This window comes from Pimephales promelas, chromosome 13 (assembly GCF_988280905.1).
Source record: "Pimephales promelas chromosome 13, fPimPro1.hap1.1, whole genome shotgun sequence".
Lineage (NCBI taxonomy): Eukaryota > Metazoa > Chordata > Actinopteri > Cypriniformes > Leuciscidae > Pimephales > Pimephales promelas.
The window spans coordinates 3,901,489-3,915,847 of NC_142781.1; the positions used below are offsets into that span (position 1 = coordinate 3,901,489).

At 45.9% G+C, this 14,359-nt stretch overlaps 18 non-coding genes across 18 annotated transcripts; 6 read left to right on the forward strand and 12 right to left on the reverse strand.

The window, feature by feature from the left end:
• Positions 1–323: 323 nt before the first annotated feature.
• Positions 324–395, reverse strand: trnad-guc (transfer RNA aspartic acid (anticodon GUC)). Its single transcript has one exon. It is a non-coding gene; the product is annotated as a tRNA-Asp (tRNA).
• A 616-nt stretch (positions 396–1,011) lies between these two features.
• trnad-guc (transfer RNA aspartic acid (anticodon GUC)) lies at positions 1,012–1,083 on the reverse strand. Its single transcript has one exon. It is a non-coding gene; the product is annotated as a tRNA-Asp (tRNA).
• A 522-nt stretch (positions 1,084–1,605) lies between these two features.
• Positions 1,606–1,677, reverse strand: trnad-guc (transfer RNA aspartic acid (anticodon GUC)). Its single transcript has one exon. It is a non-coding gene; the product is annotated as a tRNA-Asp (tRNA).
• Positions 1,678–2,199: 522 nt separating this feature from the next.
• trnad-guc (transfer RNA aspartic acid (anticodon GUC)) lies at positions 2,200–2,271 on the reverse strand. The gene has a single exon. It is a non-coding gene; the product is annotated as a tRNA-Asp (tRNA).
• Positions 2,272–2,657: 386 nt separating this feature from the next.
• LOC148974607 (U5 spliceosomal RNA) lies at positions 2,658–2,773 on the forward strand. The gene has a single exon (XR_016146233.1). It is a non-coding gene; the product is annotated as a U5 spliceosomal RNA (small nuclear RNA).
• Positions 2,774–3,708: 935 nt separating this feature from the next.
• On the reverse strand, positions 3,709–3,780 carry trnad-guc (transfer RNA aspartic acid (anticodon GUC)). The gene has a single exon. It is a non-coding gene; the product is annotated as a tRNA-Asp (tRNA).
• Positions 3,781–4,396: 616 nt separating this feature from the next.
• On the reverse strand, positions 4,397–4,468 carry trnad-guc (transfer RNA aspartic acid (anticodon GUC)). Its single transcript has one exon. It is a non-coding gene; the product is annotated as a tRNA-Asp (tRNA).
• Positions 4,469–4,990: 522 nt separating this feature from the next.
• trnad-guc (transfer RNA aspartic acid (anticodon GUC)) lies at positions 4,991–5,062 on the reverse strand. Its single transcript has one exon. It is a non-coding gene; the product is annotated as a tRNA-Asp (tRNA).
• A 386-nt stretch (positions 5,063–5,448) lies between these two features.
• On the forward strand, positions 5,449–5,564 carry LOC148974611 (U5 spliceosomal RNA). Its single transcript, XR_016146290.1, has one exon. It is a non-coding gene; the product is annotated as a U5 spliceosomal RNA (small nuclear RNA).
• A 465-nt stretch (positions 5,565–6,029) lies between these two features.
• On the reverse strand, positions 6,030–6,101 carry trnad-guc (transfer RNA aspartic acid (anticodon GUC)). The gene has a single exon. It is a non-coding gene; the product is annotated as a tRNA-Asp (tRNA).
• A 1,074-nt stretch (positions 6,102–7,175) lies between these two features.
• On the forward strand, positions 7,176–7,291 carry LOC148974613 (U5 spliceosomal RNA). The gene has a single exon (XR_016146257.1). It is a non-coding gene; the product is annotated as a U5 spliceosomal RNA (small nuclear RNA).
• A 1,517-nt stretch (positions 7,292–8,808) lies between these two features.
• Positions 8,809–8,924, forward strand: LOC148974614 (U5 spliceosomal RNA). The gene has a single exon (XR_016146202.1). It is a non-coding gene; the product is annotated as a U5 spliceosomal RNA (small nuclear RNA).
• Positions 8,925–10,011: 1,087 nt separating this feature from the next.
• LOC148974615 (U5 spliceosomal RNA) lies at positions 10,012–10,127 on the forward strand. The gene has a single exon (XR_016146241.1). It is a non-coding gene; the product is annotated as a U5 spliceosomal RNA (small nuclear RNA).
• A 1,405-nt stretch (positions 10,128–11,532) lies between these two features.
• trnad-guc (transfer RNA aspartic acid (anticodon GUC)) lies at positions 11,533–11,604 on the reverse strand. Its single transcript has one exon. It is a non-coding gene; the product is annotated as a tRNA-Asp (tRNA).
• A 522-nt stretch (positions 11,605–12,126) lies between these two features.
• On the reverse strand, positions 12,127–12,198 carry trnad-guc (transfer RNA aspartic acid (anticodon GUC)). The gene has a single exon. It is a non-coding gene; the product is annotated as a tRNA-Asp (tRNA).
• A 522-nt stretch (positions 12,199–12,720) lies between these two features.
• trnad-guc (transfer RNA aspartic acid (anticodon GUC)) lies at positions 12,721–12,792 on the reverse strand. The gene has a single exon. It is a non-coding gene; the product is annotated as a tRNA-Asp (tRNA).
• A 386-nt stretch (positions 12,793–13,178) lies between these two features.
• Positions 13,179–13,294, forward strand: LOC148974619 (U5 spliceosomal RNA). Its single transcript, XR_016146258.1, has one exon. It is a non-coding gene; the product is annotated as a U5 spliceosomal RNA (small nuclear RNA).
• A 465-nt stretch (positions 13,295–13,759) lies between these two features.
• On the reverse strand, positions 13,760–13,831 carry trnad-guc (transfer RNA aspartic acid (anticodon GUC)). Its single transcript has one exon. It is a non-coding gene; the product is annotated as a tRNA-Asp (tRNA).
• Positions 13,832–14,359: the final 528 nt, after the last annotated feature.

Below are 14,359 nucleotides of genomic sequence, written 5' to 3' on the forward strand. Positions count from 1 at the left end.
TGCAGGTCATCTGGTGATCGGGCAGATTCTTATTACATTTGCTCCATCCTCTAATGTTTCAACGCATTCGGATGGCCACATTGGTGAACCCTGCTGGTCAGATTGGAAATGCAACAGTGGAAATGCCACACAAACTTAGGTCAAACATGCATAAACCAACCTTTTACAAACCAATGCAAATGCTATCTTGAAAGTAAAACCTTTCAAATAGAATTAGCTTACCACCCTCAGGTGAGACTTGAACGGCAGGGTTGGCTTTATCAGCAGTTTCCACGGCAGAGCATGAGCTCATACAAGGTGTTTGTCCGTGGTAAAGAAGAAGCCTCCCCGTCGGGGAATCGAACCCCGGTCTTCTGCGTGACAGGCAGAGATACTGTCCACTATACTAACGAGGACCGGTCGTCACAGCAGTGTCCCTGAGCGGTACGGCATTGTATGCTCAGCCGTTGAGAAGTCAATTAATACTGGACATGCTTTATGGGAGTTATTGTTATTTAAGCCTTTCATTTTGGCCAAGAGGGGCAGGAAGAGGAGCTCTCCCTCTCCTGTGGAGGAATCCACCTGCAATCCAAGGATATGAAGGGTTTGTTCATTTAGCCTCCAGAAAGTTCCTAAAAATCTCATGCGAATTCTAGACACTGGTCTTCCACGTACTACTGGATTCAGGGACATCCTCTTAGACAGGGTTTGCCAGTCATCTGGTGATGGGGCAGATTCTTATTACATTTGCTCCATCCTCTAATGTTTCAACGCATTCGGATGGCCACACTGGTGAACCCTGCTGGTCAGATTGGAAATGCAATAGTGGAAATGCCACACAAACTTAGGTCAAACATGCATAAACCAAACTTCTACAAACCAATGCAAATGCTATATTGAAAGTAAAACCTTTCAAATAGAATTAGCTTACCACCCTCAGGTGAGTCTTGAACGGCAGGGTTGGCTTTATCAGCAGTTTCCACGGCAGAGCACGAGCTCATACAAGGTGTTTGTCCGTGGTAAAGAAGAAGCCTCCCCGTCGGGGAATCGAACCCCGGTCTTCCGCGTGACAGGCGGAGATACTGTCCACTATACTAACGAGGACCGGTCGTCAAAGCAGTGTCCCTGAGCGGTACGGCTTTGTGTGCCTCTCCCTCTCCTGTGGAGGAATCCACCTGCAATCCAAGGAGATGAAGGGTTTGTTCATTTAGCCTCCAGAAAGTTCCATTAAAATATCAAGCGAATTCTAGACACTGGTCTTCCACGTACTACTGGATTCAGGGACATCCTCTTAGACAGGGTTTGCCAGTCATCTGGTGATGGGGCAGATTCTTATTACATTTGCTCCATCCTCTAATGTTTCAACGCATTCGGATGGCCACACTGGTGAACCCTGCTGGTCAGATTGGAAATGCAATAGTGGAAATGCCACACAAACTTAGGTCAAACATGCATAAACCAAACTTCTACAAACCAATGCAAATGCTATATTGAAAGTAAAACCTTTCAAATAGAATTAGCTTACCACCCTCAGGTGAGTCTTGAACGGCAGGGTTGGCTTTATCAGCAGTTTCCACGGCAGAGCACGAGCTCATACAAGGTGTTTGTCCGTGGTAAAGAAGAAGCCTCCCCGTCGGGGAATCGAACCCCGGTCTTCCGCGTGACAGGCGGAGATACTGTCCACTATACTAACGAGGACCGGTCGTCAAAGCAGTGTCCCTGAGCGGTACGGCTTTGTGTGCCTCTCCCTCTCCTGTGGAGGAATCCACCTGCAATCCAAGGAGATGAAGGGTTTGTTCATTTAGCCTCCAGAAAGTTCCATTAAAATATCAAGCGAATTCTAGACACTGGTCTTCCACGTACTACTGGATTCAGGGACATCCTCTTAGACAGGGTTTGCCGGTCATCTGGTGATGGGGCAGATTCTTATTACATTTGCTCCATCCTCTAATGTTTCAACGCATTCGGATGGCCACACTGGTGAACCCTGCTGGTCAGATTGGAAATGCAATAGTGGAAATGCCACACAAACTTAGGTCAAACATGCATAAACCAACCTATTACAAACCAATGCAAATGCTATCTTGAAAGTAAAACCTTTCAAATAGAATTAGCTTAACACCCTCAGGTGAGTCTTGAATGGCAGGGTTGGCTTTATCAGCAGTTTCCACGGCAGAGCACGAGCTCATACAAGGTGTTTGTCCGTGGTAAAGAAGAAGCCTCCCCGTCGGGGAATCGAACCCCGGTCTTCCGCGTGACAGGCGGAGATACTGTCCACTATACTAACGAGGACCGGTCGTCAAAGCAGTGTCCCTGAGCGGTACGGCATTGTATGCCTCTCCCTCTCCTGTGGAGGAATCCACCTGCAATCCAAGGAGATGAAGGGTTTGTTCATTTAGCCTCCAGAAAGTTCCATTAAAATATCAAGCGAATTCTAGACACTGGTCTTCCACGTACTACTGGATTCAGGGACATCCTCTTAGACAGGGTTTGCCGGTCATCTGGTGATGGGGCAGATTCTTATTACATTTGCTCCATCCTCTAATGGAAATGGCTATATTATTGTTTTTAACAAAAAAAGACAAAAAGCTGGGTGGGAGGAGCCTGCACCAGACATTACCCTTGCTGAGCATGGTGGCATGTGTGTGATAGCACATTGTCCCAACGTCTCATGGTTACAGCTCGAGTTTCTCTTCATTCACGCATAAATCTTTCGCCTTTTACTAAAGATTTCCGTGGAGGGGAACGTTTGCGAGTTATTGGTATTTTTGGGTGCTCTGCTCACAGCAGAGCTAAATGCCTTTGTTCAAAAACAGAAGACTTTTTGTTTGGAGCTGGGTTGTGGTCAAACCATTGCCACTTTCCCAGTTCACAACTTCAAATCTTGGGTCAGCAGAATGATTGTAAGGTTTACCAATCACAAAAGGGTAGTGTTGGGAGAAACAAAGCTTTTCAAAGCTTTCAACTGATTGCTTTGCAAATTGATAAACTGTTTCAACGCATTCAGAAGGCCACACTGGTGACCCCTGCTGGTCAGATTGGAAATGCAACACTGGAAATGCCACACAAACTTAGGTCAAACATGCATAAACCAACCTTTTACAAACCAATGCAAATGCTATCTTAAAAGTAAAACCTTTCAAATAGAATTAGCTTACCACCCTCAGGTGAGTCTTGAACGGCAGGGTTGGCTTTATCAGCAGTTTCCACGGCAGAGCATGAGCTCATACAAGGTGTTTGTCCGTGGTAAAGAAGAAGCATTCCTGTGGAGGAATCTACCTGCAATCCAAGGAGATGAAGGGTTTGTTCATTTAGCCTCCAGAAAGTTCTTAAAAATCTCATGCGAATTCCAGACACTGGTCTTCCACGTACTACTGGATTCAGGGACATCCTCTTAGACAGGGTTTGCAGGTCATCTGGTGATCGGGCAGATTCTTATTACATTTGCTCCATCCTCTAATGTTTCAACGCATTCGGATGGCCACATTGGTGAACCCTGCTGGTCAGATTGGAAATGCAACAGTGGAAATGCCACACAAACTTAGGTCAAACATGCATAAACCAACCTTTTACAAACCAATGCAAATGCTATCTTGAAAGTAAAACCTTTCAAACAGAATTAGCTTACCACCCTCAGGTGAGACTTGAACGGCAGGGTTGGCTTTATCAGCAGTTTCCACGGCAGAGCATGAGCTCATACAAGGTGTTTGTCCGTGGTAAAGAAGAAGCCTCCCCGTCGGGGAATCGAACCCCGGTCTTCCGCGTGACAGGCGGAGATACTGTCCACTATACTAACGAGGACCGGTCGTCACAGCAGTGTCCCTGAGCGGTACGGCATTGTATGCTCAGCCGTTGAGAAGTCAATTAATACTAGACATGCTTTATGGGAGTTATTGTTATTTAAGCCTTTCATTTTGGCCAAGAGGGGCAGGAAGAGGAGCTCTCCCTCTCCTGTGGAGGAATCCACCTGCAATCCAAGGATATGAAGGGTTTGTTCATTTAGCCTCCAGAAAGTTCCTAAAAATCTCATGCGAATTCTAGACACTGGTCTTCCACGTACTACTGGATTCAGGGACATCCTCTTAGACAGGGTTTGCCAGTCATCTGGTGATGGGGCAGATTCTTATTACATTTGCTCCATCCTCTAATGTTTCAACGCATTCGGATGGCCACACTGGTGAACCCTGCTGGTCAGATTGGAAATGCAATAGTGGAAATGCCACACAAACTTAGGTCAAACATGCATAAACCAAACTTTTACAAACCAATGCAAATGCTATATTGAAAGTAAAACCTTTCAAATAGAATTAGCTTACCACCCTCAGGTGAGTCTTGAACGGCAGGGTTGGCTTTATCAGCAGTTTCCACGGCAGAGCACGAGCTCATACAAGGTGTTTGTCCGTGGTAAAGAAGAAGCCTCCCCGTCGGGGAATCGAACCCCGGTCTTCCGCGTGACAGGCGGAGATACTGTCCACTATACTAACGAGGACCGGTCGTCAAAGCAGTGTCCCTGAGCGGTACGGCTTTGTGTGCCTCTCCCTCTCCTGTGGAGGAATCCACCTGCAATCCAAGGAGATGAAGGGTTTGTTCATTTAGCCTCCAGAAAGTTCCATTAAAATATCAAGCGAATTCTAGACACTGGTCTTCCACGTACTACTGGATTCAGGGACATCCTCTTAGACAGGGTTTGCCGGTCATCTGGTGATGGGGCAGATTCTTATTACATTTGCTCCATCCTCTAATGTTTCAACGCATTCGGATGGCCACACTGGTGAACCCTGCTGGTCAGATTGGAAATGCAATAGTGGAAATGCCACACAAACTTAGGTCAAACATGCATAAACCAACCTATTACAAACCAATGCAAATGCTATCTTGAAAGTAAAACCTTTCAAATAGAATTAGCTTAACACCCTCAGGTGAGTCTTGAATGGCAGGGTTGGCTTTATCAGCAGTTTCCACGGCAGAGCACGAGCTCATACAAGGTGTTTGTCCGTGGTAAAGAAGAAGCCTCCCCGTCGGGGAATCGAACCCCGGTCTTCCGCGTGACAGGCGGAGATACTGTCCACTATACTAACGAGGACCGGTCGTCAAAGCAGTGTCCCTGAGCGGTACGGCATTGTATGCCTCTCCCTCTCCTGTGGAGGAATCCACCTGCAATCCAAGGAGATGAAGGGTTTGTTCATTTAGCCTCCAAAAAGTTCCATTAAAATATCAAGCGAATTCTAGACACTGGTCTTCCACGTACTACTGCATTCAGGGACATCCTTTTAGACAGGGTTTGCCGGTCATCTGGTGATGGGGCAGATTCTTATTACATTTGCTCCATCCTCTAATGGAAATGGCTATATTATTGTTTTTAACAAAAAAAGACAAAAAGCTGGCTGGGAGGAGCCTGCACCAGACATTACCCTTGCTGAGCATGGTGGCATGTGTGTGATAGCACATTGTCCCAACGACTCATGGTTACAGCTCGAGTTTCTCTTCATTCATGCATAAATCTTTTGCCTTTTACTAAAGATTTCCGTGGAGGGGAATGTTTGCGAGTTATTGGTATTTTTGGATGCTCTGCTCACAGTAGAGCTAAATGCCTTTGTTCAAAAACAGAAGACTTTTTGTTTGGAGCTGGGTTTTGGTCAAACCATTGCCACTTTCCCAGTTCACAACTTCAAATCTTGGGTCAGCAGAATGATTGTAAGGTTTACCAAACACAAAAGGGTAGTGTTGGGAGAAACAAAGCTTTTCAAAGCTTTCAACTGATTGCTTTGCAAATTGATTAACTGTTTCAACGCATTCGGAAGGCCACACTGGTGACCCCTGCTGGTCAGATTGGAAATGCAACACTGGAAATGCCACACAAACTCAGGTCAAACATGCATAAACCAACCTTTTACAAACCAATGCAAATGCTATCTTGAAAGTAAAACCTTTCAAATAGAATTAGCTTACCACCCTCAGGTGAGACTTGAACGGCAGGGTTGGCTTTATCAGCAGTTTCCACGGCAGAGCATGAGCTCATACAAGGTGTTTGTCCGTGGTAAAGAAGAAGCCTCCCCGTCGGGGAATCGAACCCCGGTCTTCCGCGTGACAGGCGGAGATACTGTCCACTATACTAACGAGGACCGGTCGTCACAGCAGTGTCCCTGAGCGGTACGGCATTGTATGCTCAGCCGTTGAGAAGTCAATTAATACTGGACATGCTTTATGGGAGTTATTGTTATCTAAGCCTTTCATTTTGGCCAAGAGGGGCAGGAAGAGGAGCTCTCCCTCTCCTGTGGAGGAATCCACCTGCAATCCAAGGATATGAAGGGTTTGTTCATTTAGCCTCCAGAAAGTTCCTAAAAATCTCATGCGAATTCCAGACACTGGTCTTCCACGTACTACTGGATTCAGGGACATCCTCTTAGACAGGGTGTGCCGGTCATCTGGTGATCGGGCAGATTCTTATTACATTTGCTCCATCCTCTAATGTTTCAACGCATTCGGATGGCCACACTGGTGACCCCTGCTGGTCAGATTGGAAATGCAATAGTGGAAATGCCACACAAACTTAGGTCAAACATGCATAAACCAAACTTTTACAAACCAATGCAAATGCTATCTTGAAAGTAAAACCTTTCAAATAGAATTAGCTTACCACCCTCAGGTGAGTCTTGAACGGCAGGGTTGGCTTTATCAGCAGTTTCCACGGCAGAGCACGAGCTCATACAAGGTGTTTGTCCGTGGTAAAGAAGAAGCCTCCCCGTCGGGGAATCGAACCCCGGTCGTCCGCGTGACAGGCGGAGATACTGTCCACTATACTAACGAGGACCGGTCGTCAAAGCAGTGTCCCTGAGCGCTACGGCATTGTATGCCTCTCCCTCTCCTGTGGAGGAATCCACCTGCAATCCAAGGAGATGAAGGGTTTGTTCATTTAGCCTCCAGAAAGTTCCATTAAAATATCAAGCGAATTCTAGACACTGGTCTTCCACGTACTACTGGATTCAGGGACATCCTCTTAGACAGGGTTTGCCGGTCATCTGGTGATGGGGCAGATTCTTATTACATTTGCTCCATCCTCTAATGGAAATGGCTATATTATTGTTTTTAACAAAAAAAGACAAAAAGCTGGGTGGGAGGAGCCTGCACCAGACATTACCCTTGCTGAGCATGGTGGCATGTGTGTGATAGCACATTGTCCCAACGTCTCATGGTTACAGCTCGAGTTTCTCTTCATTCATGCATAAATCTTTCGCCTTTTACTAAAGATTTCCGTGGAGGGGAACGTTTGCGAGTTATTGGTATTTTTGGATGCTCTGCTCACAGTAGAGCTAAATGCCTTTGTTCAAAAACAGAAGACTTTTTGTTTGGAGCTGGGTGGTGGTCAAACCATTGCCACTTTCCCAGTTCACAACTTCAAATCTTGGGTCAGCAGAATGATTGTAAGGTTTACCAATCACAAAAGGGTAGTGTTGGGAGAAACAAAGCTTTTCAAAGCTTTCAACTGATTGCTTTGCAAATTGATTAACTGTTTCAACGCATTCGGAAGGCCACACTGGTGACCCCTGCTGGTCAGATTGGAAATGCAACACTGGAAATGCCACACAAACTCAGGTCAAACATGCATAAACCAACCTTTTACAAACCAATGCAAATGCTATCTTGAAAGTAAAACCTTTCAAAAAGAATTAGCTAACCACCCTCAGGTGAGTCTTGAACGGCAGGGTTGGCTTTATCAGCAGTTTCCACAGCAGAGCACGAGCTCATACAAGGTGTTTGTCCGTGTTAAAGAAGAAGCCTCCCCGTCGGGGAATCGAACCCCGGTCTTCCGCGTGACAGGCGGAGATACTGTCCACTATATTAACGAGGACCGGTCGTCAAAGCAGTGTCCCTGAGCGGTACGGCATTGTATGCCTCTCCCTCTCCTGTGGAGGAATCCACCTGCAATCCAAGGAGATGAAGGGTTTGTTTATTTAGCCTCCAGTAAGTTCCATTAAAATATCAAGCGAATTCTAGACACTGGTCTTCCACGTACTACTGGATTCAGGGACATCCTCTTAGACAGGGTTTGCCGGTCATCTGGTGATGGGGCAGATTCTTATTACATTTGCTCCATCCTCTAATGTTTCAACGCATTCGGATGGCCACACTGGTGAACCCTGCTGGTCAGATTGGAAATGCAATAGTGGAAATGCCACACAAACTTAGGTCAAACATGCATAAACCAACCTTTTACAAACCAATGCAAATGCTATCTTGAAAGTAAAATCTTTCAAATAGAATTAGCTTACCACCCTCAGGTGAGTCTTGAATGGCAGGGTTGGCTTTATCAGCAGTTTCCACGGCAGAGCACAAGCTCATACAAGGTGTTTGTCCGTGGTAAAGAAGAAGCCTCCCAGTCGGGGAATCGAACCCCGGTCTTCTGCGTGACAGGCGGAGATACTGTCCACTATACTTATGAGGACCGGTCGTCAAAGCAGTGTCCCTGAGCGCTACGGCATTGTATGCCTCTCCCTCTCCTGTGGAGGAATCCACCTGCAATCCAAGGAGATGAAGGGTTTGTTCATTTAGCCTCCAGAAAGTTCCATTAAAATATCAAGCGAATTCTAGACACTGGTCTTCCACTTACTACTGGATTCAGGGACATCCTCTTAGACAGGGTTTGCCGGTCATCTGGTGATGGGGCAGATTCTTATTACATTTGCTCCATCCTCTAATGGAAATGGCTATATTATTGTTTTTAACAAAAAAAGACAAAAAGCTGGGTGGGAGGAGCCTGCACCAGACATTACCCTTGCTGAGCATGGTGGCATGTGTGTGATAGCACATTGTCCCAACATCTCATGGTTACAGCTCGAGTTTCTCTTCATTCACGCATAAATCTTTCGCCTTTTACTAAAGATTTCCGTGGAGGGGAACGTTTGCGAGTTATTGGTATTTTTGGATGCTCTGCTCACAGTAGAGCTAAATGCCTTTGTTCAAAAACAGAAGACTTTTTGTTTGGAGCTGGGTTTTGGTCAAACCATTGCCACTTTCCCAGTTCACAACTTCAAATCTTGGGTCAGCAGAATGATTGTAAGGTTTACCAATCACAAAAGGGTAGTGTTGGGAGAAACAGAGCTTTTCAAAGCTTTCAACTGATTGCTTTGCAAATTAATTAACTGTTTCCTCTTAGATAGGGTTTGCCGGTCATCTGGTGATGGGGCAGATTCTTATTACATTTGCTCCATCCTCTTTCAACGCATTCGGATGGCCACACTGGTGAACCCTGCTGGTCAGATTGGAAACGCAACACTGGAAATGCCACACAAACTCAGGTCAAACATGCATAAACCAACCTTTTACAAACCAATGCAAATGCTATCTTGAAAGTAAAACCTTTCAAATAGAATTAGCTTACCACCCTCAGGTGAGTCTTGAACGGCAGGGTTGGCTTTATCAGCAGTTTCCACAGCAGAGCATGAGCTCATACAAGGTGTTTGTCCGTGGTAAAGAAGAAGCCTCCACGTCGGGGAATCGAACCCCGGTCTTCCGCGTGACAGGCGGAGATACTGTCCACTATACTAACGAGGACCGGGCGTCACAGCAGTGTCCCTGAGCGGTACGGCATTGTATGCTCAGCCGTTGAGGAGTCAATTAAGACTGGACATGCTTTATGGGAGTTATTGTTATTTAAGCCTTTCATTTTGGCCAAGGGGGGCAGAAAGAGGAGCTCTCCCTCTCCTGTGGAGGAATCCACCTGCAATCCAAGGAGATGAAGGGTTTGTTCATTTAGCCTCCAGAAAGTTCCTAAAAACCTCATGAGAATTCTAGACACTGGTCTTCCACGTACTACTGGATTCAGGGACATCCTCTTAGACAGGGTTTGCCGGTCATCTGGTGATGGGGCAGATTCTTATTACATTTGCTCCATCCTCTAATGGAAATGGCTATATTATTGTTTTTAACAAAAAAAGACAAAAAGCTGGGTGGGAGGAGCCTGCACCAGACATTACCCTTGCTGAGCATGGTGGCATGTGTGTGATAGCACATTGTCCCAACGTCTCATGGTTACAGCTCGAGTTTCTCTTCATTCACGCATAAATCTTTCGCCTTTTACTAAAGATTTCCGTGGAGGGGAACGTTTGCGAGTTATTGGTATTTTCGGATGCTCTGCTCACAGCAGAGCTAAATGCCTTTGTTCAAAAACAGAAGACTTTTTGTTTGGAGCTGGGTGGTGGTCAAACCATTGCCACTTTCCCAGTTCACAACTTCAAATCTTGGGTCAGCAGCATGATTGTAAGGTTTACCAGTCACAAAAGGGTAGTGTTGGGAGAAACAAAGCTTTTCAAAGCTTTCAACTGATTGCTTTGCAAATTGATTAACTGTTTCAACGCATTCGGAAGGCCACACTGGTGACCCCTGCTGGTCAGATTGGAAATGCAACACTGGAAATGCCACACAAACTTAGGTCAAACATGCATAAACCAACCTTTTACAAACCAATGCAAATGCTATCTTGAAAGTAAAACCTTTCAAATAGAATTAGCTTACCACCCTCAGGTGAGTCTTGAACGGCAGGGTTGGCTTTATCAGCAGTTTCCACGGCAGAGCATGAGCTCATACAAGGTGTTTGTCCGTGGTAAAGAAGAAGCATTCCTGTGGAGGAATCCACCTGCAATCCAAGGAGATGAAGGGTTTGTTCATTTAGCCTCCAGAAAGTTCTTAAAAATCTCATGCGAATTCCAGACACTGGTCTTCCACGTACTACTGGATTCAGGGACATCCTCTTAGACAGGGTTTGCAGGTCATCTGGTGATGGGGCAGATTCTTATTACATTTGCTCCATCCTCTAATGTTTCAACGCATTCGGATGGCCACACTGGTGAACCCTGCTGGTCAGATTGGAAATGCAACAGTGGAAATGCCACACAAACTTAGGTCAAACATGCATAAACCAACCTTTTACAAACCAATGCAAATGCTATCTTGAAAGTAAAACCTTTCAAATAGAATTAGCTTACCACCCTCAGGTGAGTCTTGAACGGCAGGGTTGGCTTTATCAGCAGTTTCCATGGCAGAGCATGAGCTCATACAAGGTGTTTGTCCGTAGTAAAGAAGAAGCCTTCCTGTGGAGGAATCTACCTGCAATCCAAGGAGATGAAGGGTTTGTTCATTTAGCCTCCAGAAAGTTCCTAAAAATCTCATGCGAATTCCAGACACTGGTCTTCCACGTACTACTGGATTCAGGGACATCCTCTTAGACAGGGTGTGCCGGTCATCTGGTGATGGGGCAGATTCTTATTACATTTGCTCCATCCTCTAATGTTTCAACGCATTCGGATGGCCACATTGGTGAACCCTGCTGGTCAGATTGGAAATGCAACAGTGGAAATGCCACACAAACTTAGGTCAAACATGCATAAACCAACCTTTTACAAACCAATGCAAATGCTATCTTGAAAGTAAAACCTTTCAAATAGAATTAGCTTACTACCCTCAGGTAAGACTTGAACGGCAGGGTTGGCTTTATCAGCAGTTTCCACGGCAGAGCACGAGCTCATACAAGGTGTTTGTCCGTGGTAAAGAAGAAGCCTCCCCGTCGGGGAATCGAACCCCGGTCTTCCGCGTGACAGGCGGAGATACTGTCCACTATACTAACGAGGACCGGTCGTCAAAGCAGTGTCCCTGAGCGGTACGGCTTTGTGTGCCTCTCCCTCTCCTGTGGAGGAATCCACCTGCAATCCAAGGAGATGAAGGGTTTGTTCATTTAGCCTCCAGAAAGTTCCATTAAAATATCAAGCGAATTCTAGACACTGGTCTTCCACGTACTACTGGATTCAGGGACATCCTCTTAGACAGGGTTTGCCGGTCATCTGGTGATGGGGCAGATTCTTATTACATTTGCTCCATCCTCTAATGTTTCAACGCATTCGGATGGCCACACTGGTGAACCCTGCTGGTCAGATTGGAAATGCAATAGTGGAAATGCCACACAAACTTAGGTCAAACATGCATAAACCAACCTATTACAAACCAATGCAAATGCTATCTTGAAAGTAAAACCTTTCAAATAGAATTAGCTTACCACCCTCAGGTGAGTCTTGAACGGCAGGGTTGGCTTTATCAGCAGTTTCCACGGCAGAGCACGAGCTCATACAAGGTGTTTGTCCGTGGTAAAGAAGAAGCCTCCCCGTCGGGGAATCGAACCCCGGTCTTCCGCGTGACAGGCGGAGATACTGTCCACTATACTAACGAGGACCGGTCGTCAAAACAGTGTCCCTGAGCGGTACGGCTTTGTGTGCCTCTCCCTCTCCTGTGGAGGAATCCACCTGCAATCCAAGGAGATGAAGGGTTTGTTCATTTAGCCTCCAGAAAGTTCCATTAAAATATCAAGCGAATTCTAGACACTGGTCTTCCACGTACTACTGGATTCAGGGACATCCTCTTAGACAGGGTTTGCCGGTCATCTGGTGATGGGGCAGATTCTTATTACATTTGCTCCATCCTCTAATGTTTCAACGCATTCGGATGGCCACACTGGTGAACCCTGCTGGTCAGATTGGAAATGCAATAGTGGAAATGCCATACAAACTTAGGTCAAACATGCATAAACCAACCTATTACAAACCAATGCAAATGCTATCTTGAAAGTAAAACCTTTCAAATAGAATTAGCTTACCACCCTCAGGTGAGTCTTGAACGGCAGGGTTGGCTTCATCAGCAGTTTCCACGGCAGAGCACGAGCTCATACAAGGTGTTTGTCCGTGGTAAAGAAGAAGCCTCCCCGTCGGGGAATCGAACCCCGGTCTTCCGCGTGACAGGCGGAGATACTGTCCACTATACTAACGAGGACCGGTTGTCAAAGCAGTGTCCCTGTTTGGTACGGCATTGTATGCCTCTCCCTCTCCTGTGGAGGAATCCACCTGCAATCCAAGGAGATGAAGGGTTTGTTCATTTAGCCTCCAGAAAGTTCCATTAAAATATCAAGCGAATTCTAGACACTGGTCTTCCACGTACTACTGGATTCAGGGACATCCTTTTAGACAGGGTTTGCCGGTCATCTGGTGATGGGGCAGATTCTTATTACATTTGCTCCATCCTCTAATGGAAATGGCTATATTATTGTTTTTAACAAAAAAAGACAAAAAGCTGGCTGGGAGGAGCCTGCACCAGACATTACCCTTGCTGAGTATGGTGGCATGTGTGTGATAGCACATTGTCCCAACGACTCATGGTTACAGCTCGAGTTTCTCTTCATTCATGCATAAATCTTTCGCCTTTTACTAAAGATTTCCGTGGAGGGGAACGTTTGCGAGTTATTGGTATTTTTGGATGCTCTGCTCACAGTAGAGCTAAATGCCTTTGTTCAAAAACAGAAGACTTTTTGTTTGGAGCTGGGTTTTGGTCAAACCATTGCCACTTTCCCAGTTCACAACTTCAAATCTTGGGTCAGCAGAATGATTGTAACGTTTACCAAACACAAAAGGGTAGTGTTGGGAGAAACAAAGCTTTTCAAAGCTTTCAACTGATTGCTTTGCAAATTGATTAACTGTTTCAACGCATTCGGAAGGCCACACTGGTGACCCCTGCTGGTCAGATTGGAAATGCAACACTGGAAATGCCACACAAACTCAGGTCAAACATGCATAAACCAACCTTTTACAAACCAATGCAAATGCTATCTTGAAAGTAAAACCTTTCAAATAGAATTAGCTTACCACCCTCAGGTGAGACTTGAACGGCAGGGTTGGCTTTATCAGCAGTTTCCACGGCAGAGCATGAGCTCATACAAGGTGTTTGTCCGTGGTAAAGAAGAAGCCTCCCCGTCGGGGAATCGAACCCCGGTCTTCCGCGTGACAGGCGGAGATACTGTCCACTATACTAACGAGGACCGGTCGTCACAGCAGTGTCCCTGAGCGGTACGGCATTGTATGCTCAGCCGTTGAGAAGTCAATTAATACTGGACATGCTTTATGGGAGTTATTGTTATCTAAGCCTTTCATTTTGGCCAAGAGGGGCAGGAAGAGGAGCTCTCCCTCTCCTGTGGAGGAATCCACCTGCAATCCAAGGATATGAAGGGTTTGTTCATTTAGCCTCCAGAAAGTTCCTAAAAATCTCATGCGAATTCCAGACACTGGTCTTCCACGTACTACTGGATTCAGGGACATCCTCTTAGACAGGGTGTGCCGGTCATCTGGTGATCGGGCAGATTCTTATTACATTTGCTCCATCCTCTAATGTTTCAACGCATTCGGATGGCCACACTGGTGACCCCTGCTGGTCAGATTGGAAATGCAATAGTGGAAATGCCACACAAACTTAGGTCAAACATGCATAAACCAAACTTTTACAAACCAATGCAAATGCTATCTTGAAAGTAAAACCTTTCAAATAGCATTAGCTTACCACCCTCAGGTGA